The sequence below is a fragment of the Megalopta genalis genome, chromosome 1 (assembly GCF_051020955.1).
Source record: "Megalopta genalis isolate 19385.01 chromosome 1, iyMegGena1_principal, whole genome shotgun sequence".
Taxonomy (NCBI): Eukaryota; Metazoa; Arthropoda; class Insecta; order Hymenoptera; family Halictidae; genus Megalopta; species Megalopta genalis.
Genome location: NC_135013.1, coordinates 45,053,417 through 45,077,691, shown reverse-complemented (window position 1 = coordinate 45,077,691; position 24,275 = coordinate 45,053,417). Strand labels below are relative to the sequence as shown.

The 24,275-nt window shown below is 34.0% G+C and overlaps 1 protein-coding gene across 2 annotated transcripts in view; it reads left to right on the top strand.

Moving 5' to 3' along the window:
- The window catches only part of LOC117220831 (potassium channel subfamily K member 6), a 1,018,768-nt gene that overhangs the window by 108,065 nt on the left and 886,428 nt on the right, over positions 1–24,275 (top strand). The gene's annotated exons all lie outside the window — the stretch shown is intronic.

Sequence of the window (24,275 nt, the reverse complement as noted above, 5' to 3'; positions counted from 1 at the left end):
CTAATGAAATTCATGTCGTAAATAGGAAATGTGCATATTTTATTTCAAATATATATTTGCAAATATCTCGGAAACTAACGTGGAACTGTACATTAACATGTACAGGAGGAAGTTGTTCAAAATGTTGACCTTGACAACATATTTCATGGTCATCGAAATCGGCGAGATCGCCCCTAATGTAAATAATTATCAAATATAATATATTCAGAAACGTGTGTGTGTGTTGTACAACTTTATTTTACGTATTACAATTTTAAGACCGCTTAGTTGTAGGCATTGTTAGCAGTTTTTGTATTTGATATAGTACTGATGTTCGATTGTCTACCAGAATACTGGCAACGGTTTTTCGAATTGTTCGAAACGTAAAATACTGAGGTACGGTTTATATCTTTGATTGATGGATTGGAATTGTTTTATTGGAATCTTTTTTACCATTGATAGGAAATTTATGGCTGCAACGGTGAAAGCGGTGGACGAAGCTTTTATGTCCTTAAAGATTTGTTTTTCGTCAGACAGGTTTTATTGAATGCTGCATTGAATCACAGCCTCTTAGCAATGCTTTATGACCGTCGTAACCCTGTTAACATGGTAATTTTTAAACGCTTAGAAAAACGGAAGGATAAATAAAACAGTTGTAACTAAAACTGCATTATAACCAGCTACCTAATTTGTACTAATACGGCGCAACGAAGGAAAGCAATTATTGATTAAACGAAAAAGGAAAGAAAATTAACTAAAAGATAACGGCGGGCACAAATGATTATTTATGTCGTCTTACCTGATTAATCCTCAAACGACGGATATTTCTGATAAAATTATTATATAAACGATTATTTTTCTTTTTATTTACTCTTTCTTAAACATAATCTTTATGATATTCCTGCTAGATGCATTAGTTCTTCTACAGGCTTGGTCGAAACGTGTGAAGTTTGAAATTAGTTGTCAGAAACATGACATTCAGATATCACTTTTTCCTGAATCCGCCGTTCGAATGTTAAAAGGATACTTATGACACTAAAAAGTTGCATACTAATGTATCCCGTATATTTTACTTTTATATTGGTATTAAGTTTCGCATCAAATTTGTATCATTTATTCGCAATATATTCCTCTGTCAAAAATGCCAGACGTTACAGGTCCGAAGAAATGTTTCTCTACTATAACTTACATTATAATTAGATTGCTTATATAAAATAAAAATTGTCTGCATCGTTTGCTAGAAATATGAATTAATCAGCAAGTTTTTTCTTTCTTCAATAACCTTAACAGATTAGAAATACATTGATATTTCCCAATCTTCTTAACCCCTTCCTAATATTTTAAATTTAAACTACTCACTTTTGACTTCAATGCCTAAAATCAACAGTCTAATTATAATTAATACTTCCTTAAATCGCGTGGCCTAGACTTTACATTACAACGTAAAGGGTGACCGAACGGAATTTCATTTCGATTGATCAAGAATAGTAGGTTTTATAGAGATATCTAAACCATGCCGATTTATTTTGAATAACCGTACGAGCGAGAAAAGCAGTAAGCATGTTGTAAGTTCACGTTCACGTTATACATTTCAGCCGGAGATTTATTAGGTCTACCGGAAAGTTCTGTCCGATAGTGTCACTTCAAGTTTCAATTCATATGCACATGTTGATTTAAGACATATATGACTATCTCTCTTTATCATTGCATTTACACACATGTACTCTCGTAAATAAACTGAAACAAAGATGTCTCATGTCATTATTAAGTGAGACGCGAGCATGAAAACATGGCTACCGATGATAATGCAAAACCATATGCTGCTTTGGCGACTCGTCAGAAAATCGCAGAGCTAGGCTGGGAAATTCTGTCACATCCACCATACTCTCCAGACCTAGCACCCTCCGATTATCACTTGTCTCTCTCTTTGCAAAACTTTTTACAGGAAAAAAATTCAAAACTGAAGCTGATGTCAACCAAACACTAGTTGAGTTCTTCCCCTCTAAAAATAAATCATTTTTTAAAAATGGCATTTACAAGTTGCCATCACGCTGGCAAGAAGTCATAAATAACGATGGAAAGTATATTCTACAATAAATATTATTCAATGTATGAAAATTGTGTTATATTTCAATTCAAAAACGGACAGAACTTTCCGGTAGACCTAATATTTGAAAAGGGACAGCCACCAACGACAGCGGCTTGAGTAACTCGCAGGTAAAGAGAGTAGAAACAGTTACTGTGTAAGCGAAAGATCGTATGTTTCCTCCTGTTCCCCGCAACGGTTTAAAATAGAATTAGCTACATCTACTCTTCAGCTCGGTGAAATACCTCGGGGAAAAAATAAGCTTTTGTTTCTAACAACCAAAAAAACCCGTTGGAAATAACTAATTCCTTCAGGATCAACAGTGTCTTAGGAAACTTGTGCCGATAAAATAGCCGTTTAAACATTCGTCAGTTAATTTCGAAATAAAGACGATTAGATATTCTTCTTCGAGGAACGTGCGAATTTCTCAAACTGCACGTTCTGCAGTTTCTGTTGTTCACAAGTTCAAATGTTTTCGTCCGAACGTTCAGCTGCAGTTTGAACGCCGTGTTTTAATTAGCCCGAACGAAAATAGTTGAACAGCTAAACAGTTTTAATTATATGCAGGCTTCGACTTCCTTCTTTTTTGTTTCGTTCTAGTTTGAACTGTGAATTTCGTACTCGTCTATTTCACGCGGGACAAAGCTCCGCGGAATCGGTAAGTGTAAATCAATATTGTTCTCAGGCATTGAGAACTTGATGAGGTATTGGAAAACTATATAAACCTTTAAACAGTTGCCGCAGCCCACAAAGCCGATTTTAGTTTGAAATTCTTGTGGCCGGGCTGGCTTCGATAATCCAACTAGGGATTAACTTTAACTGGCTAATTGATATTTTGAGAAATAACAGTTTAAACCACAGCAGGCCTGAGGTAAACAATTAACATCACCGATAGCCAAACCTTCGATCGTTCGACCTTTTCTATATAGGTATTGTATTTTGTGGTGATATTAACACTAAACCTAACGAGCGCCCAAAGTAATTAGCGGGTATTTATTTATAACGACAAAAACGATTGTATTCATTTCGATTTTGTGTCATTTATATTACGACTATGCTATAATTAAGATATTTATACAATTATTTTCTATGAGAGTCTTTATAATTTCAACAATTTTAAAACACAAAGTATGAATCACTCTTTTGTTTTTTCTTAATCATAAATACGTTGTTTCACTGATACGTAAGCTTCACAGAAAATTTCGCGAACCCAGTATCAAAAAATCGAAATAATTTGTGCGGTAATTTAAGAACTTCCGTCTGTTACATGTTTAAGTTTAACAGATAAATAATCAATTGAATCTGAATAAAAGATCTTAATATGTCTTATTTGTCAAATATTATAAACCAATATCATAAGTCAATTATGGCCGAGAACAAATCAAAGGCACGACAATTGGTCACCCCGCAGTAACCACTATCCTACCCAGTGTTTAGTCTGTCATATAGTCTGTTACCCAGTATGTATATGTATATGAACCGTTCACTGCACAAATTGATTAACTCCATAAAACAAAAAGTGGAGAAATGCAATGAAATAATGTATATTGTTTTTTAAAATTCCCTTTGTAATTTAAATCGAAATAAATATTGTAGAATGCATAAATACAAATGAAACTTTCATCTAACGCTATATAAAATTAATAGAAAAATAGCCAAAAGGTAATCGTTAGTAATGTTACCATTTTTATGTTACTGGAGGAGCTAATCGATTTGGCAAGTGAAGAAAGTAATACATTTAAATTCAGTGTTTAAATTTTTAAGTTTTTTTTTAACATAGCAAAAGAAAATTATAAGATATTTTTATTACAGATTTTTCATAAAAATGAATATTAATGGTTCTGTTATAATATATTATTTTATTTTTGATTAATTTTCTTCAGCATTATAAATGATGTCTTCTTCATCAGCTGTATGTGAGGACTCGTCACTTCGATTTTTTCTCAAGTTTTTGTAGTAATCACGTTTAACAGGAGGAATGAATTTCAGCAGGTCCATCATGCCTCTCCTTTTTTCCCTTGCAACAGTTCTATTTTTAGAATGCGAGTCTCAATCGTGCCATCGCACAATGCGGACGTGTTTACATTTTGCTCTCGCTAATACATCGTTAGTGTATCATAACAGCTCTTCATATCTCAGTTTAATAATTAGAATTAGATAAATAGGCCGACCTTACGGGATCCCGTGTCATCAAACAAGTCAATCAATATCGCACCGATCAAAATCAAGAATACCGTAAATGGCTACACCATGCATGATTCGCTAAATGTCAAGACAAGTCAACAGGTAACGAGACCAGCTAACACAATTGTGGAAGATGGAATGGAAACAGATTCTGAACATTCAAATCATTAAAACTGGAATACAGTCAAACGTATAAAATTTCATAAACTCAAAAAGCGAAAAATAAATGAATTAAAGAATAATAACAATGACAATTCTAAATCATACCTTAACAAATGGCTACAAGATATACCACTCAGCAATAATTACGAATCACTCTCTGAAGTAGAACAAACACAAGATAGTAACAATACCGCAAAAAACATCATTCAACCGCCTCCAATATACGTAAAAGCACTAATTATAGACCCACTATTTATATGAAATAGGTGAGCGTTTCAACTACACAATAAAACAACTCTCAAATAACCAAATTAAAATACAAACCACCGCACCTGAAATGTATAGAAATGCAGTTAATGCACTCAAAGAAAAAAATGCGGGACATCACATGTACCAACAAAAAAATGAAAGAAGCTACAAAGTAGTAATCCGTGGGCTACATCCTAAAACAAACGCAACTTAAATAATTGATGCATTAAGTAAACTAAACCACAAGGTAAAATCATTAAACAACATAGTTAAATACGACATCAAACAATCGTTATCATTATTCTTTATTGAACTTGAATCAAAAGAGAACAACGAAGATGTCTACGAAATTGAACAATTACTCAATATGTTAATAAAAGTAGAATCACCTAGAGCAAAAAGAGATATACCACAATGCACACGCTGCCAAGCATTGGATGATTCACTATTTTGGACGTCCACATTATTATTAGTTTCACTCATCTCGATTATAAGGGTTATTTATTTTTTTAAACCACTGATAAATTGAAATAATTGTTTATAATAATTGAAACCAAAATACGATCTGGAAGTGATGTTGAAAAGGCTGAAAAAATATGTAGTCCTGTAAGATTGGTAGAGTACACAATAGAAGTTAGAATATATCAAATTAAACTTTATTCTTAATAATAATTAATTTGACTTCACAAGTTCTTGATTCTGCGACAATTAGACTGTGACTGACTAATTTATTTTACTTAAATTCTGATAAGACGGCACTAAAAAATACACCGTTATCATTCATGGCTTGCTAGTGCATTTGGATTGCATTATTGCAACGATTTACTACATTAGAGTACGGAGTTAATCAAAGTGACCTCTGAAGTACTATAAATTATTTATTATTCAGTGGCCAAAAAATTTGTGGCGTTTAATGGTGTTAATCTTCATTATTAGAGAAAGTTATTATAAATATAAAAAGTTACGAATGTACCAAATGTTTTGACACTTAAATTTAAGATTTTTCAAAAAGTGGAGTTAATCGATTTGTGCAGCGAACGGCTCGTATGTCAATTTTAATAAACACTTGATTATAAGGAATAAATTGTAACAGTATTTCTGAAGTGTGAGGTGTAGCGACACTCTGCATTGGTCTCCTGCACCTTTAAATCTGAATGGAACGCTGATGAGACTCGTTAGAGGCGACAACAAGCCGATTTCGCAAAGAGGACTAAGAGAAGGGTAGGAAGCGGATAAGGAGAGCTTGCAAAAAGATAGAAAGATTTGGCAGTGGCGGCGCGGAGGTTGGCGAGGGATAAATAAACGCGCGAAAACGAAGCGTCGCCGAGTGCTGTATCGGAGCGTTGAACTACGTGTCGTGAAAGGAGATGAAGCGAGTCGCGAGTGGTGGTAGTGTATGCAGACCCTTCGTATCTGTTGTTCAAACTACCGGAGGATCTAATGGCGCGAAGTTCCGGCTGCGTTCGCCGGAGTCTGAAGTTTTATCGCCGGTTGCCGACTGCGCCGGCAATTTTTGAGTCACCGCCGCACCACGCCGCGCAGCCTCGACCGCTTTGCGTGTTAACCTCGGCTTTCACCCCTTTTCCCTCTTTTTCAGCGTCGTCGTGGCCCCGGTCTTTGTCGCCTTGCTCCCTGTTATTGGCCATTGCGCGCCGTCTTTGGCGGCAGACGAAAATAAAACGGTACACCCGTCCGCTCGCTGATCAAAAAGGAGCTGCGCCCCGACTGACCAACCCACCGATATTATTCTGCAAACCGGTTGACGTTTCCACCAGAGAGATCGCGGATCAAAGAACTGTAACAACTCACCGTGAATTTTGCTGAGTTCAATATCATTTCGTCGCGGATTTATTGTGCGGACACGTGGCTGCAAGAATTCCAAGGCGAATACGCTCGCTACCGTCACCGGGCATGTTTAATATCGCGATTATGAATATTTACTGCGAAAGATGTTTGTGTGATAACCGCCTGCGTTATATTTACGATTGTAAATTTTCTATGTACGGTTAAAGCTATCGCTAGTCAGAGTATTGACACTCCGAAGGAAGAAAGTATGTTAATTAAATACCACATACCAATGCAGCAATAATATATTAATAAAAATATTAATAGAAATTTTGTGGAGTAAAAGCTTGAAACAGGTTTCGAATCACAGACCGCTTCACAGACCGGGCACCGATAAATTGATTTCTTTCTTTTATTGTTTTCAGTGCATACAAGGCGTCTACGTTGTGGTTTTGCTTTTTCACCTGTTGGACGTATCTTTTCAATGAAATGGCATCCTAACAATCGTTTTGAAGGGAAATTTTTGTCTCTTTTTGGTTTGGAATTCATCTTTCTAGAGATGGCATTTCGTTATCATTGTTATGCTTAAGTTCATTAATTACAAATAATGTATTTTCATACTCAGATTAATCAATGTCGCTGTCTTGCAAAGCGATTTTTCTCCAAACGTCGACATCGCTGTCTTCAAATACTATTAACGATTCGGTACTTGATGTATGTGCTGGCAAATCCGCGATGCCATTTCATTTGAAACAATAACTAGTCATTGACTATTTTTATAACAAAACTATAAGTAAAAGAATTGAAACATGGCTTCTCTATTCAAATAAGATCTAATTAGTACCTATACATAAACAACACGCAGGGTAATGAAAGGAGTTACTGTGGGGTGGTCAATTTCTATACCTTTGGTTCGTTTTCGGATATAATTATCTTTATATTTATCAAATAAGTCATATTACAGTTTTCTTATTTTGTTTATTCTTGAATAAAAAATTTTAACTCTTTGCAGTCGGTGTCATTTTAACTTGAAATTCAAAATATTTGATTTAATGCATCTTGTAGATGTGAAATTAAATTCTGCTACTCATGCAACGGTTGCATTGTTAACAGTAATATATGACAATATTAAAATCATTTTCAAACGTGAAAGGACAATTTTTAATGGTGTCTTGCAATCATCACTCGACTGCAAAATATTTATCTCATGCGATAAATATTATGTTAATGATGTTCGAAAACAAACAAAAAGAACAGCAATTTGACAACCCACAATAATCAGTATTTAACTAACCAGTAATACGTATCATTACCTATTTGTCGTTGTCACGTGTGTACTAGTCATTGAATATTTTTAACCATCAGCACTCGGAAGATTTTTCTGACAAATTTTTGAAAACTTGCGATTTTGCCATCCAAAGTCAAATTGAAATAAAAATCATTATACTGCTGTGAAAATAGAAATTAATAAATAAAATATTTTGTGATTTTATATTTTTACATGATCACCTTCTTACATGAACAAAAAAATGTAGATAGGTCATTTGTGGGTGTACTACCAATGAAAGTAAAAGAATATAATCATGTCAAGGAACGTACGCGTGTATATCAAACCGGCTTGAGGGGTTAAGCAATGATATTCGTAAACTACAAATTATAAACGTTAATAGTAAATTATGTAAGAAAATTGGTTTACTTATTATACAGAAAATATATACAAAGTATATATACAAATAATATTTAATTTACAGGAAAATTGTTAGTGTAGATACAAAAGAGAACTGTAATAAAACTATTTAAGTCTCAATTACAAATAGGATATTGAAAGCAATTATAATTATGATTACGTTATTACTAGAATGTATTAATTGCAAGATACAGAAACTACAGAGACATCTCCTTATTTTCTTTATTTATTCTATTAAGTTGAAACAAACGCAATGATACTTTTAAGTTCTATACATATCTTTATTGCTTTCTACTTGATCGACTAATTTTTTCATGAATGCGTAAAGTCTGCAGTCTAATTATAGCTATGACAGTGCAATACCATCAATTTCAATGATTGCATCACTATGCAAAGACTATTTCTTCAGTATCACTATCAACCTCGTGCCATACCATTTTCTTTACAGTGACGATGATTAGAAGTTTCTCGATTATAATAATTTCTTAGAAGAAGAAAAAATTTGTGTTTATTGTGTGCCTATATTTACTTGAATATTTAACCCTTCAGGGACGACGTCTTTGCACTGTACGGATTCTCGTGCCATTCCCAGCGGCCGATGTCTATGCAGCGTACGGACCGCCGCGCCATGCGGCCACTTGATACACCGCGTTACTTATTTTCTATTTGATCTTGTGTTTATAAATGGAGTCTTTTAGCGTCTTTCTATCGTGGCTGAACCTTGTAGAAATGTTTGCACCATGCAGAAACCATGTGTTTCGATTTCTTTTTCACGAGATGCAATTCGATCATCGCAGCTTGTAAACAAAAAAAAAATGGACAATTTGAGAAAAGGAGATACGATTATTCGAGACTTGTGTCTCATTTTTACAGTTGTTGACAATCTGCGACTACAAGAACGAGCCGCGAGGCTCGAGTAATCATATTTCCTTTTCCGAGATTGCCCATTTTTGTTCCCAAGTTGAAGAATAGTGTTAGAGAATTTATTTATATTCAAAACGCAGAAGAAAAAAGACAATGTATATTTTTGCCCTTATTGTGACGTAGGACTTTGTTTAGGAAAGTATTTCAAAATTTGTCACACGGTATTAAATTATTAATTTATTATTAGTATTTATATATAATATAAATATATAATTAATATAATATTATTGTATATAATTATTATTAGTATTTTTTAATTAGGAACTATGTAATTTCATTAATTAAATGCAGCTATCACAAATATATAAAAGCTTTAATAATTAACAAATATTATGAAAATATTCAGAGTACATACACCCATACACGAAAGTATTCAAACGCTTACGTTTCTAACATTCAATTAATAAAATATATGTGTTAAACTGAAGCATTTGATATAATATGACACATATAACAAGGGATGGGTCTTAAGACTGCGTAAGCAAAATTAAAAAATAATTCAACAATATATAGCGATTTTACAGTACATTTATTGTAAACACGTACCACAAATGGCTCACAAACGTATTCGAACGAATCAATCAATAGTAATTTAAATTGAACGATTAAAGGTTTTAATAGGAAATTTCTCCACCTTTTGCTTTTATAACAGCCCTAAGTCTATTTTCCATTGAGTGGACCAACTTAGAAGTAACATTTGCATCTATTGATTGCCATATTTCAATAATATTTCGTTTTAACACTTCTTTCGAAGTAATAACCGTATTTCTGAATCATCTTTCTACTTCATCTCATAAATGTTCAATAGGGTTTAAATCAGGACTTTGCGGTGGATGTGGCACCACGTGTGGAACATTATATAATACCCATTCTTTGATTATTTTAGCGGTATGCTTCGGATCACTGAAACCAATAATCGCTAGATAAATTCAATTTTGATACACTGCTTTTTAAATTTTCCTGCAAAATTTTTAAGTATTTCGTTTCGTCCATTATCCCATCGATGAACACAAGGTTTCCCACTCCACTAAATGCCATACAGCCCCAAACTAATATAGATCCATCATTATGCTTTATAGTCGGTCGTAGATTTCGTGATCCTAATTCTGTGTCCTTTTTCCTCCAAACACTTTTACGTCCATCGCTACCGAAAACGTTAATTTTACTCTCATCAGAGAATAATACTTTGTCCCAGAATGAATTATTTTCATAAATAAATTTTTCGGCGAATGTTAAACGTACGATGTTATTTTTCTTGCTAATAAATGGCTTTCTTCTTGGAACAGACAGAATTAGAATCGCGAAATCTACGACCGACTATAAAACATGATGATGGATCTGTATTAGTTTGGGGCTGCATGGCATCTAGTGGAGTGGGAAACCTTGCGTTCATCGATGGGATAATGGATAAACCGAAATACTTAAAAATTTTGTAGGAAAATTTAAAAAGCAGTGTATCAAAATTGAATTTACCTAGCGATTATTGGTTTCAGTCTGACAATGATCCGAAGCATACCGCTAAAATAGTCAAGTCCTGATTTAAAACCTATTGAACATTTATGAGGTGAAGTAGAAAGATGATTCAGAAATACGGTTATTACTTCGAAAGAAGTGTTAAAACGAAATATTATTGAAATATGGCAATCAATAGATGCAAATGTTACTTCTAAGTTGGTCCATTCAATGGAAAATAGACTTAGGGCTGTTATAAAAGCAAAAAGTAGATAAATTTCCTATTAAAACCTTTAATCGTTCAATTTAAATAACTATTAATTGATTCGTTCGAATACGTTTGTGAGCCATTTGTGGTACGTGTTTACAATAAATGTACTGTAAAAACGCTATATGTTGTTGAATTATTTTCTAATTTTGCTAATGCAGTCTTAAGACCCATCCCTTGTTATTTGTGTCATATTATATTCAATGTTTCAGTTTAACACATATATTTTATTAATTGAATGTTAGAAACGCGTAAGCGTTCGAATACTTTCGTATATGAGTGTACGTGACGCAAAATAACGTCAGCCGCACGGTAAAAAACCCGGAAATATGCGTCGTCCTTGAAGGGTTAAATATTCTGTAAAAAAGAACAGAATTTAATACCAGCTTAAAAGAACAGAATAACACACATTCATACTTCATAGGTTCTTACTAGAAGTCTCCATTACGAGTTAGCAGGGGGTTTAGCAAGGGGTTAATATCAGTCTGATTATATCTTGAGTGTTTTTAATTGAAAACTCGATGACATGCTAGTGATATACTCGTCCGGAAAATATTGGTTTGGTTAGATTCGGCAAGATTTAGAAATTCAGTTTCATGAATGCGGAAGAGTTATTCTCTATGAACAGAAAAGTATCACCCACTATGATATACTATAATTATTCAGTTTCGTTTTTTAAATTTAAATTACTTTGATTTCGTGTGTGGGAATTTTCGAGATTGACATCTCATGCTTCATATATTAATCCTTCGCATTCGGATGTCGATACGGCGACAATATGCACTTATTCATGTCAAAGAGGCATTTATTTTTAATCACTATTTTGTTTTCATATTATAATAAGATGATCATATAAAATACGTAAATATAAAATCACAAAATATTTTATTTATTAATTCATATTTTCACAACAGTATAATGATTTTTATTTCAATTCGAGTTTTTATAGCAAAATCGCAAGTTTTCCAAAATTTGTCAGAAAAATCTACGGAGTGCTAAGGGTTAAAAAGTTTCGATGACAACGAATTTATTCGTGATAATGACAAATGCTGTTCCAGATAACCCAACATCTTGTAAAATTCAAGTTTGACGAATTCGATAGACCCCGTTGTGGGTGAAATAATTTAAAAGTTAGTTCTGCATATTATTTCCTTCAAAGTGTTTCGAAGTGAACGGAAAAGATGGTAATTTGATGGAGCTCCCTTTTCTTTAGTTACTGAGAAGACTGTTGCAGAACCTTCCCTCGAAGATCTGGAAGAATTATTTTGGTAAGAAGTTTGTTGGGAACATTGGATCGTAGGAAGAGATCATCGATTCCTTCAATATTTTTCAACTAAAAGTTTGGTTATTACTGTGAAAATATAATTTACGGATGATAAAATTGAATTTACGATTTTTGTGTCCACTAAGGAACATAATTTGCTGTGGTTAATAGTATAACTGTGTTGGGGAAAAAGCCATGATTGTTATCAGACCTGGGTAAAAATATTTGAAAAAGTATTGGAAATAGTCTTCTTTGTTCATCAATAGTCAGGTTTGTATTGTAAAATATATATTTCAAATACTTATTAAATATTTGTAGAATCAATGAAGCATATCATTTAACACAGAAATAAATTACTATTTCAAATAAAGCATATGTAATACATTTGAGAAGAGTTAACATTTTAAGAAGAATTTTTGCTTTCAAACGTGAATGAAAACAAACCCATATTTATATGAACCTATTTATATGAACGTTTCTTCTTATTTTAACTACTGGATTTACCTCTGAATTCATTCCTATATGTTGTAGAACATCTTATATATCATTAGAATTTGGCAGATATTGTCGAAAACAATTCACGCTCAATAATGACTATTTTATAATTATTTTATAATTATCCACAGTAACACATTCTGTAGAAAGGGTGCGTCGTGCTTACAGAAATACTATAATTTAGTCTTTATGTAAAATAAAAATGTCTATGCCAATTGCTGTGGCATATATGATGCACGTTGTTGCCGACCAATCGATAATAATCGATAAATAATTAGAACTACCTGAGACCCTGATAATTATTTTTGTGCTAGTTTTACGTGTTGGAAGTTTTCTTTTCTTTTCATTTATCAATATCTATTTTCTAACGTTATATATAGGGTGCCCCAAAAGTCACTCGCAATCCGGAAATGAGGGATTTCTGAGGTCATTTGAAGTAACCGTTTCCTTAGCGCAAATGCAGTTCACGGCTTTGTTTACGAGTTATTAGCGAAAAACAGAGATCAATGAGAAGCGAGCTCGGCTTCAAATGACCTCAGAAACATCTCATTTCCGGATTGCGAGTGTCTTTTGGGACACCTTGTATATATATAAATGTGTAATCTATAAGTGAAAAGTGTAAAAGTCATTAATCATGATCATAAAAATCATTAACTATGTCATTAACCATCATCAATCATGCACCATGAATTGCAACAAGCATTAGTCAACGAACAGTAGAAAATATGTCTTTCCTTAACAATTTTAGTAAGTTGAAAATAATGTAGAGACATTTCTAAATTTTGTTAATCCATCTACTGTTTCAAATCTCATCTGCTCACTTTTATCGTGGATGCATAAAATCCGCAATCTAACTATTACCATGAAAACTGTGAAACAAATGACGATGCCGAGCGTGTTATAATCGTTATGTACGATAAAACTTATTTCTAACAGGAACTATACGTAATATTATATTTTCCTGCGTGCCTCAAAATATCATGTGATTATGTTTAAAATCACAGCTCGGGATTAGGGCGCAGTTTAAATTACACAGGAAAATTGAAAAACGAGCCGCCGCTTGAGATCGTTCGTGCTTGATCTGTGGAACCCCGGAATTCCAATCGTCTACACGTCGTTGTACAATAGTGGTTTGCATGCAAGAAATTGGATCGTTATAATGAGTAATCTGATTTGTTCCTGAGAAAAAGTTGTTAAATTCCTTTATTCCCCTGTGTCGCGTTACCGATCGCTTTCTATCTCTACATGCATCAGCATGCGACTTACAACAATTTCCTACACCAACGTTGGCAGTGCAGAAATAAGATTTCGATGGCGTTGATTATTTTGTGCTTTGAACACTGTGCATTGAACGCAACATGGAATTGCAATTCAACCTGAACTTTTATAGAGTAGTCCAGACTCTTTTAGAAACCAGTGTTGGGCATTATTAAAATTGTAAAAAAAGTATTTATCTAAAGTAATTGTTCGAATTAATTTCTTTTCAATAGAATATCTTATCCGAATGACAATTATTCATTAATCGCTATAAATTGTTGTATCTATTTATTCGAAAATTACATAAAAGAAAAAAACAGTCAAGAATTATTCACAGTACATTCGACTAAATAATCATTACAAATGATAAAGAAATATTCGAATAATAATGCTATAATAATGATATTCACTGTTTTTGTTTTTACGTATTTTTATAGGAATATATCTTAATATATTAAAATATATATATAAAATCTATTCAGGATCAATTGAATTTCAACTACTTAGTCCACACACTGGTATAATATTTGAAAAGAGAAATTAATTGTAACATGTAATATTGAAGAAACAAATCGAAGAACTACGAATTTCGCATGAACTTTTGTACGAATAAATTCTTATTCGGATAGAGTCTTATTCCCATAAATTTTTATTCGATTCGATATTTATTCGATAATATCGAATATCTACCGTCATCCGAATAAAATTTTGCTCAACTCTGTTCGCAATTATACTAGAAAATCAATTTTCTTCGCGCGTATGACAGATTATCCGCCTTTATTAATTATTTACCGGATATTACTATTGATAACTATTACTATTTACTATCATTGAACTGTATGTAAAAGGAGTCCATAATTCATTGAATTGTGGACGAAATTGATAATACTTTTGAAGAATTGTCTACAGAGTACTTAACTTTGCAGAGCACTTAATTTTTTGGAACTTGAATTTTTTTGCCGATCTTCAGCCCTTCGCACTGGATCGGTACGGACATAAAAATATACTTGTCAAATAATCTTTTGCACGTCATATCGTACTAAAAGGGCATCAGACTCGACGCGCGTCGCTTGCCTGACTTCCCTTCCGAGAAAGTTTCCACTCTGTAGCTCACGGTCGTAATGATTAATCGAACCCTTGCTCCCGGCGCACTAATGGTTGATGGTAAGTTAATATCGCGGAGGTAGATGGAGGGCAGGTCTGATATGTGATTTGAGCATCGTAAACACGCAGAGGATGTTCAATTACACGTTCTCGGTGATTTATGAGTTGATTTTGCGAACCAAAATAAGACGATAAGCAACAGTTACGATGCGAGATCTCTGGCTCTACGGAAAAACGCAGCAAGTCACAGTTTCAAAAAATTTATATTGATGCATTAGTCGAAGTGTAGCATGTAAGATTTACGTATTTATCAGAAAAAAAATCGCGAAAACAAATTCTTTAGACTCGAAAGAATTATGCAATCTCACGAGGCATTAATGATCGGAACTTTAAGCGACAATATTTTGGAAGTGAAAACATGTGATATGCGGAATTCTTCTTTGTAACAACAGAAATGACAGCTCAGTTTTAACAAATTATTAATCAGTGCAAAGAGGAACATACAGTTGTCGTAACTAGATCCATTCAGATCTTTATGTATACATTTCTCAACATACAGTGCTCGAAATTTCCGTAGATCCATCGAATATTTTGATAAATTGTGGTGTTTATAATTATTTCAGATCCATGAAAAAACAGTCCATATGATTTTAAAAGAAACTATATGCATAATTACATTCATAGATGTAATATTTATTTATAAAAGAACGTAAATTTATTTATTTTACCAAGAAGCAATTATGAAATTTCTACTTTCATAGATGAACACGCATCGTTCACATCATCTCTCAGAATCAAGAACAGAGTTATACTGTTTGTAAAGTAAAGTACAGTAATGTAATGTACAGTAAATTACAGTTTGTAAAGTAAAGTAAAGTAATGTACAGTAAATTCTCCCTAGAATGTCTGTTAAGAATCCGATTTATAGCAACGTCGCCATGTATCGATCATTATCATAATAAGGATTATGGTGGGAGAAGTGGGGACCGTTGCTCCCGCGACTTGTGTAAGATAAACGACACTCTGTGTCCGTAACTCGGTCTGTAAACGTGTGCATCGGGAATATATTATATATCATAAAGTAAAGATTCTTTATCACTCACACACCCTTCTTCCATTGAATATTTAACAATGCCAAATTTTGGGTTGCTGTGAATTTCCCTGTGCTAGTCCTAAGCTTATATGATTTATAGTTACGTCGATGATAAGGTTCGATGAAGTCGGTCAAGCGTGTGATGCGGCTCGCGATGTGGCTTCTTTGATTCGAATTCTCGGAAGACAACACAAAATGGTCTGTTTCAGTATGAGGAAGGACCGCGGAGCTACAAGGTACGTGGTAGGTACTAGGTACACGACCGTTGAATCGTGGCATGTGGCCTCCGAAATTCCGTCGGACGTAGTCCCGAATAGCATAACTATTGACTGATGACTAGCATAACTACCACTGATATTTTCTTTTTAGCGACATGCATTCCTTTGTTGACGTTGTCTTTAATATTTTTCTAATGGTTTTTTGTTGTTATAATTACAATTCGTGTAATGAAATAAAATACGTTACTTGCTACGTATAATGAATAAATATGGTCTAAAGCATGTCGTGTTTGGACCCATTTTAATTTAAAGACCAATATAATAAAATGTTTCAGAAATAAAAAATAAAAAAATGAAATTGTCGTTTTTATTCTAGCATTACTATGTATTCATGTTAATGTACACTGGCATACTGGCCGCTGCCATCTTTTACTGATTGCACCAAGTTTCTCTCTCTCTCTCTCTCTCTCTCTCTCTCACTCACTCACGAGGTGTCGGAAACTATGAAAACGAGCCGCGAGGCTTGAAGAATCACGTCTGAGCATCCGTCGATTACCGTTTTCAATTCCGACCTCGAAGTCTTCTAGGGAGAATTTACTGTACTTTTCTTGAAATTATTTCCCAAAGGTTTCTAAGTAGATGTTAACCTGGTAAATAAACTGATTATGTCATAACCTTTTGTCGTGTAATCACTGATTTGTGTCTTGATGCATGAACTGCGACGTTATAATGCTGAAAAATAATGTCACACTCAATTTCTTCGCAAAATGGTATCATAACCATCTCCAACAGTTCCGTATATTATGTCGAATTCATTTTATGATTAATTCAACAGATTGGTGTCTTCTTATTGGCTCTGAAAGCATCCCAAATCGTCAACGAATCACTACCGAAGTTAGGACTCATTGTAATGTTGGGTTCTTTTCACCATTTCAGCACGTTTCATATAAAGTATACATCAATCTTTTGTATTGAACCCAATACGAGTAGCTAATGATTTGAACCAGCTACTAGAATTTAAATGGAAAAATGTGCAAAAGACAATTTAAAATATATCGTCATAGGTAGACCTCGGATTTTTATGCATTCATGGCACGTGCATATTTTTAGAAATGCAATTTTAATTTTTCTAATTCTAACTTTTGTAACATGACGTATGAGAATAAGATATGAAAGCCTACCGATAGTAATCTCATAAGTGGTCGTCACTTGCTATTCAGTATACGTGAGAATATATAAATAAATAAATAAATAAAACAATTATATCCTGCTATCGTGAATGTTTAAATATTGATGTTAGCATACAATAATTGTTAATCGACGTAGCTGCGAAAGAAATCATAATGTAAGGGGTTAAGAAACTAGGTTACTCCAATTTCTCACAATAATCGCCGTTTATTATCACGTATGGTATACGAAAAATCTTTATTTATTCCCAATAACCTGGTCGTTTCGTTCATTTGCATAAATTACGGGTCCGTGTGTTTATCGTATTCTGCAAATATCTTTCAACAGTCGGTAATGAATGACTGTTGTGTTTCCTCCCTCAGTTAATTAATTTATCATTCGTTGTTAACGAGAAACTGTTTTAATTAAAGGACTGCGTTTCAATTAATCTTTACTGTTTTCTATACGGTATCACTTTTTCGGGTTCTCGCCCGTTTCAGAGGTAACGAGCGTCAGTATATTTGTTCCTGGTGATCTTGATTAACGTCGATTATATTTTCCACGGCGGAGCTCCGGGTAATTAATATCCGGGCTTCGCAAAGAAATTTCCCGGCTTCGCCCGAGTGCAGAATTTTCGTGGTAAACACTCCATCTGCATATTTCCAATTTTACGAAGGCTTACCGTATTGCTATTTGTCCGAGGCTCGTCGAAACCAATAAATCTTGGATAGTGAATATTCATAGCATCGAAAAGTCATTGTATTGCTGGACTACATTTTCAAATCTGATACGCGGTATTTGAAATTCACTACAACTGCAACCTGTTTTCAGCACTTACATTAAACGTTGCACATATCGGCCGGTACCATCGAGAAAGTTTAATGGCGGTTACCATCTAAATGATTAATTTATACGCGACACGATAGATGCAGAGATCATGCGCTTAATTACCAGCCGAGTAGCAGTTTTTAAGTGATTAAGAAAATTGCTCTCCCGCGTACAATGCGTTTGTAAATGGCATGTTGATGTGTAATATGTGTGCACAGTCGCGATCGGATCAAATTTATTACGGTGCTCTATTATGTCAAAAGTGTTACTTATTTTTGCTTTTATCGATTTCGCATTTTCATAACTTAATTTAACTAATAAAATTTTATTCGTAGAATTTATTCGAAGTGTTGTTCACATGATACTTTATTCAACGAATTTATTTAAAATGTTGATCGCATAAAATTTTACTCGAATAATACCCGACTCTGGTCACGTTATATGCGAAAAATCAATACGACGCAAAGACAACCCAATTGTAATTGTATATATAAACTTTATTGTTTCCGAAAATGAAAAATATTCACTGTACTATATTGATACTAATTTCACGGAGAATGTAATTAATTTGTAATTAACACATGTTCAAAAACTTTTGGAAGAAGAAATAGTGAACCCGAGAGTACATTGATTTGTGATTCCCATAATGTCTAATTTAAACATTTTATTCGTCGATTACTTGAACAAAATTAAGTAATTAACATATTCTACAGAACTTGATTAATTCTGTAATTCAAAGATTATTAGAATTAAATTCTAATAATTGAGTCGAAATAGGAAGACAATAAGAAAGACGTGGAATTTCAAAGTTTAATAACAATTTTCGATTAATTTGATTGTTATCCATGTAGACGAATAAAAAATTTTAAACGTAGAAAGTTCGGTCGTAAAATGAGGTTTGAAACGAATTTCCACTAGCACCACGATCCTCGTGTAAAAGTTTAATTATATCTTCCGTGCGCGTAATAAGGGTAATTTGATGATCCACGTTTGAACATACGGTTTACAGATCAAAAGAATTAATTATAATTTTCATTCGATCCCCATTGTCCGATTACTTTAAAGCAATGCTTCAATCCAGTTATTTGGATTATTCAATAGACTATAGCACGGAAGTAGTACTTACTACGAGGGAAGCCGTTGCGTGTGATGTAAAATTGCGATTAGTAGTTCTCATATAAACCTAGAGACATTATTACATAATATTACATTAATTATAAAAAATTTAAATTCCTATATTTATTGTGAATTACCTTCTGTAATTACCATTCATGTAAATCGAGCCTATTTTATTCGGTACAGCAAATTACATGTACATGCCACCACCTTTAAAATCTGTAATATACGGCGTATGCATCTAAATAAATACATATGCATGCAGTATTTAAATGCAGAATAGGGCCCGTAGGAAACGACATCATTTATTGCTTATTAATAACGATGCTAACGATATGTATAGGCTGGTGAAATTCTCTATTAAATGCAAAACCTTTTTCACAATTGACGCATGCATAAAATTCTATGCCAGCACTTTTTTTTTTTTAATTGAAGAGCTATCTATCCCTGTACGGGAATATCAGCCAGGGACATGAATATTTTACATCGTGAAATAACCTTAAAAAGAAAAAACTGAAAGCCGCTGTCAATAGTCGATCGGGTATAAAAATGTACAATGATGCAGGGGTAAACTATCATGAATGGCACACATATTAATTTGGACATTACTGTTATCTCAAAAATTGAATCTTTCTATAATGGAATTATATTTGGTTTGTAACAATGTCATGCATATCTAATCACGTCTAATTCGAAGCTATTATCAGTTAATACGTAACTATATCGGTCAAAGCTGAAATATTGCAGAATAAGAGGAAAATAGAGAGTATGTAGTATGAACATTTTTGAACCTTTAAAATTTATGTTGGCATCGAAATATTTTAATAAGATTGTGATTTATGCATTACCATGTACAGTCGTATTTTTGTATTGTATAAATATTGTATAAATATTGCATAAATATTTCTCGTAGATTTTAACACGTTGATTTTAAATCCGATTGCAAAATTCATCTAGAACTTCAGAGTTTAAACAAAAATGGTTTTAAGTGGAAAAATTAACGAAATTGTGATTTTATCGTTGAAACGGCAACTCTTTTTCAAGATCCTCAAGCTTTAGATCGGGACAATTCGGATTTGAAATCAGCGTGTCGAAATCTACGGAAAACGATGTATAAAATGTCATTAAAAAGATCCAACTGTACGCGATATTGGACAAATCACAGTTTTGTCGGAATATTTAAGGTTCAACATACGTGTTCAAGGTTAAAAGATGATCAAACAACATTCTCCCTGTTTTCTCCTTGTTCTGAAACATTTCTTTATCTCATTTCTATCAAAAGATTTATTGGATTGGCAACTAAGTAATTGCCGATTTGTTCAACGAAATAAAAAATTTTTTTTACTTGGAATGAAGTTTAATCTGTAATGTATTTTCCATTTTGTTCCATGACCTTTTGCCATCTCTCTGACAACTTGAAAATTCCATGCTCGTAGAAAGTCTGATTCTTTTCGGCCAAAAACTGAGTTAAGTGAGATTTTACAGCGTCATCGTCATTAAAAGTTTTATCACGAAGGGAGTTGTCCAGGGATCCAAATAAGTGGTAATCCGATGGCGCGAGATCAGGGCTATATGGTGGGTGTAACATCAATTCCCAACCAATATCCATCAATTTTTGCCGAGTGGACAAAGACGTGTGCGGTCTAGCATTGTCCTGGTGGAAAATGACACCTCTACGATTGACCAATTCTGGTCGCTTTTCCTTGACCGCTGCATTCAATTTGTCCAGTTGCTAACATTCACGGATAATAAAAAATAACATAATAATAATAATAATAATTTTATAATATAACTTTTACGGATATCATAAAAATGGGAGTGAGAGACATCTATAACTGAAATCGGCAATTACTTAGTTGCCAACCCAATATAATCTTGCGGCGTACGGACTGAACATTGATAGGGTTAATTACTTTCTATATAATTTAAACGAGCCATTCATGTAATCGAAGCGAGCCTGCATCATTCCGCGAAAATAACAAAGCATCAATCCATTACAACATCGGTACCGAAGAATCACGGAAAGCGCACTCTAACTGATGAAAAATAAACGTGACTATTAATATACCGTGGCGAAAGCGAGCGCCCGAAGACGTCGACGCGACGCGACGCGACGTTACCGATGGAACGAGCTGATATTTTCGAGTCAGTGGTTCCTCGTCTTTCGCTTGCCGTATCCTGGTGTGTGTAGATGTATATACCTGTTAAGTACGAGCGCCGCTTTAGCGTCGCATTAGACCCGGAAAGGTATATAATTATAAACGACGAAACTATTACCACGATTTAAGCTCCATCTGAAGTTCCGCGTGCACGGCGAATGGCCGAAAGCCGAACTGTTCCGTGGATACTCGCGCGCAGAACACACGCAACGTGTGTGCGCGGCTGTTAGCTGGACTTCCTGCGCCTCCCGTTGACAAATAGTTATTGCGACGATAACGAAATACATAATTCAACCGCGTCCGAGGAGCGGAACGCTCGACAGCCCGGGGCCATTGTCGAAACGCTCGGCACAGGGGGATAAAGGATTTTGTGTCTTGGATTTTGCCAGCGTTACCGGCGACGACAGCCAGTGAACACGTCCGAACTTTAACTGACAGCCGCTTGAGATGCGTACATAAAATAGACGAGGCAACACCGGTCCTGCTGCTCATGAATTTGGAAGCGTCGTCAACGGCCCTGAAGAAACGGCTGGCTAGGAATTAATGATAGATTCGTGGATCGGAAGACGGCGTGGTCCGGATTAGACAATCTTGTGTCGTTTGGCCAAAAAGTCAACTTTAAGATACCGACTTCTGCTAAACGGATTCTGGTTCCTAAATTGTCCACGCGTCCCGACAATAGTATAGTAACGAAATTTAACAAAAAGTTTTACAGAAAACAGACCTTATAGTCGGGCATTTTAAGACCGATGATTTTCCTCCAATGAAATTGCCTTTCTTCTTCTAGGAATCTTGATGGCTTCATTTAATAGTTTTATTCGACTTTTATTTCTCGATAAAAAGTATTCACCAGCGGTAAGAAATCATATCATAAATTAACAATTGCTGCATAAAATATATTAAGAAAGTAGTGGTGAAGAGAAAGATACAAGATTTTTACGATTATTTATACTTGATGACGAATATCATTGAAGTTCCAAGGTTTTCCAGTTTCTATCATTTCAGAATGTTTTCGTCATATCTTCCTCGACATAATTATGCTGAGATTGTTGCCCCTGCTATCCCACTGTCCAAATTATTACTAATTGAAACTTTATAATTAAACCATTTTTTAAAAATCGGAAACATCAATAAAAATTAATACAAAATTATTGTTTAACAAATGCAAAAAATATTTAATTATGTACATTTGAAAATGGATATTTTTTAAATATATTTAGTGAAAATTTCATTGCAATATCTCGAATGGTTTTAAAGTTATAACAAAACGGTACACGATTTTCCAATCCGGACCACTGTGCAGCGCCACGTTGCTACGCGAAAAACTCGTGTCTTCTTATGAATAAACGAGTGGGAATGCTTCGTCGAAGCATTCGCGTCCGAATGGCCCGCGAGTTCGTTCTCCAGACGATTCGTTCGCGAGGAACGTTAACACTGTGTTTGCTCGGGTCTGCGCCCCCGAGAAATGCGTGCTACACGAACTATGCGAGGTTTGGGCGGTAATGTCTTCCTTGAAATGTTCCTTAGTGTGTGCGAAATTAATGCTAGACATCGGTGATTGCCAGCAATTCCTGAAACTTATGTTTGGGCATTGTACAATCAACTTCGAGAGATCGTTTCACATGGCAGCGCACTAGTCGACAAATGTCTGCATGACAAAGTGCGTACAAAATGGAGCAATATATTTTTGTAAATGGTGGTCTTCTATCTCTGTCTTCGTCGGAATCTGTAAATGTATGTTAGAAGGCAAGGGTAATCAAATCATGTTCGACGGAACAATTGTCTTTGGATACTTATAATGTATAATGTATATTTATTACTAGACTGTTGACATTATTTATTTATGACAAAAGAGTATTTGTAACGTCAAACAGTAGAAATATTACAAATATTTAATAATATCAATATATTACTTTCGACCCACTAACACTATTAATGAAAGAATGCAATTTTTAAACTAGTCATATATTTTTAAGTCAATACAGATATACCTGTATTTTGCATAGAATCCAGCAGTCTGAATTTATTATAATAAGAACTCTTTTTAATGAATCGACAAATGTTCAACATTAAATTATAACGAAACGATTGCTTTGGAATATATGGTTCCTTTTGCAAGTTTGCTTGTCTTGACGAGTAGAATAGGATGCAATCATAAAAAAATGACCTTAAAAAGCATGGTCAAGGTCACTTTTGTAGAAAGCTTTTTCTAACAGATCTCCATCGATTTAAAGGTGTAGAATACGTCTATGATAGTCATGACATAACCTTTTTTACACCCTGTGCATTTTTGATAGTATAAAAATTGTATATGCACGAATGCAAGAAATATAAACTAAATAGAGAGCTCATAATTTCTTCAATAACATTTATAGGTTGAAAATAATATTTTTATATTTTTTAATTCTTTCCGTTTTCTACTACTTTAAATTACAGCTATACAAATTGGCTATACTTGCATAAAATCCGTAGACTACTTATTAATATAATATTCATCTATCTTCTAAGTCTGCAATTTTTAACAAAAAAGATTCTATAGCAATCTTTTCTTCACTATCCATTAATTTGCTAAACTCTGTTTATCTTGTAGCATATACATATACAGTCAGTGTAGAAAGTATTCGTACATTGTATTTCCGATTTTTGGCAAATTGTCGATGTTCGAAGTGCTATAATTTCGAAAAAGTGTGTCGCACAAAAACGATCACGGACACATTTTAGAGCTTGAAACTTTTACTTACGCTGTGCAACGTTCATTTTCCTGCAACATGTTGTGCATAATGTAACAGGTGGGAAAC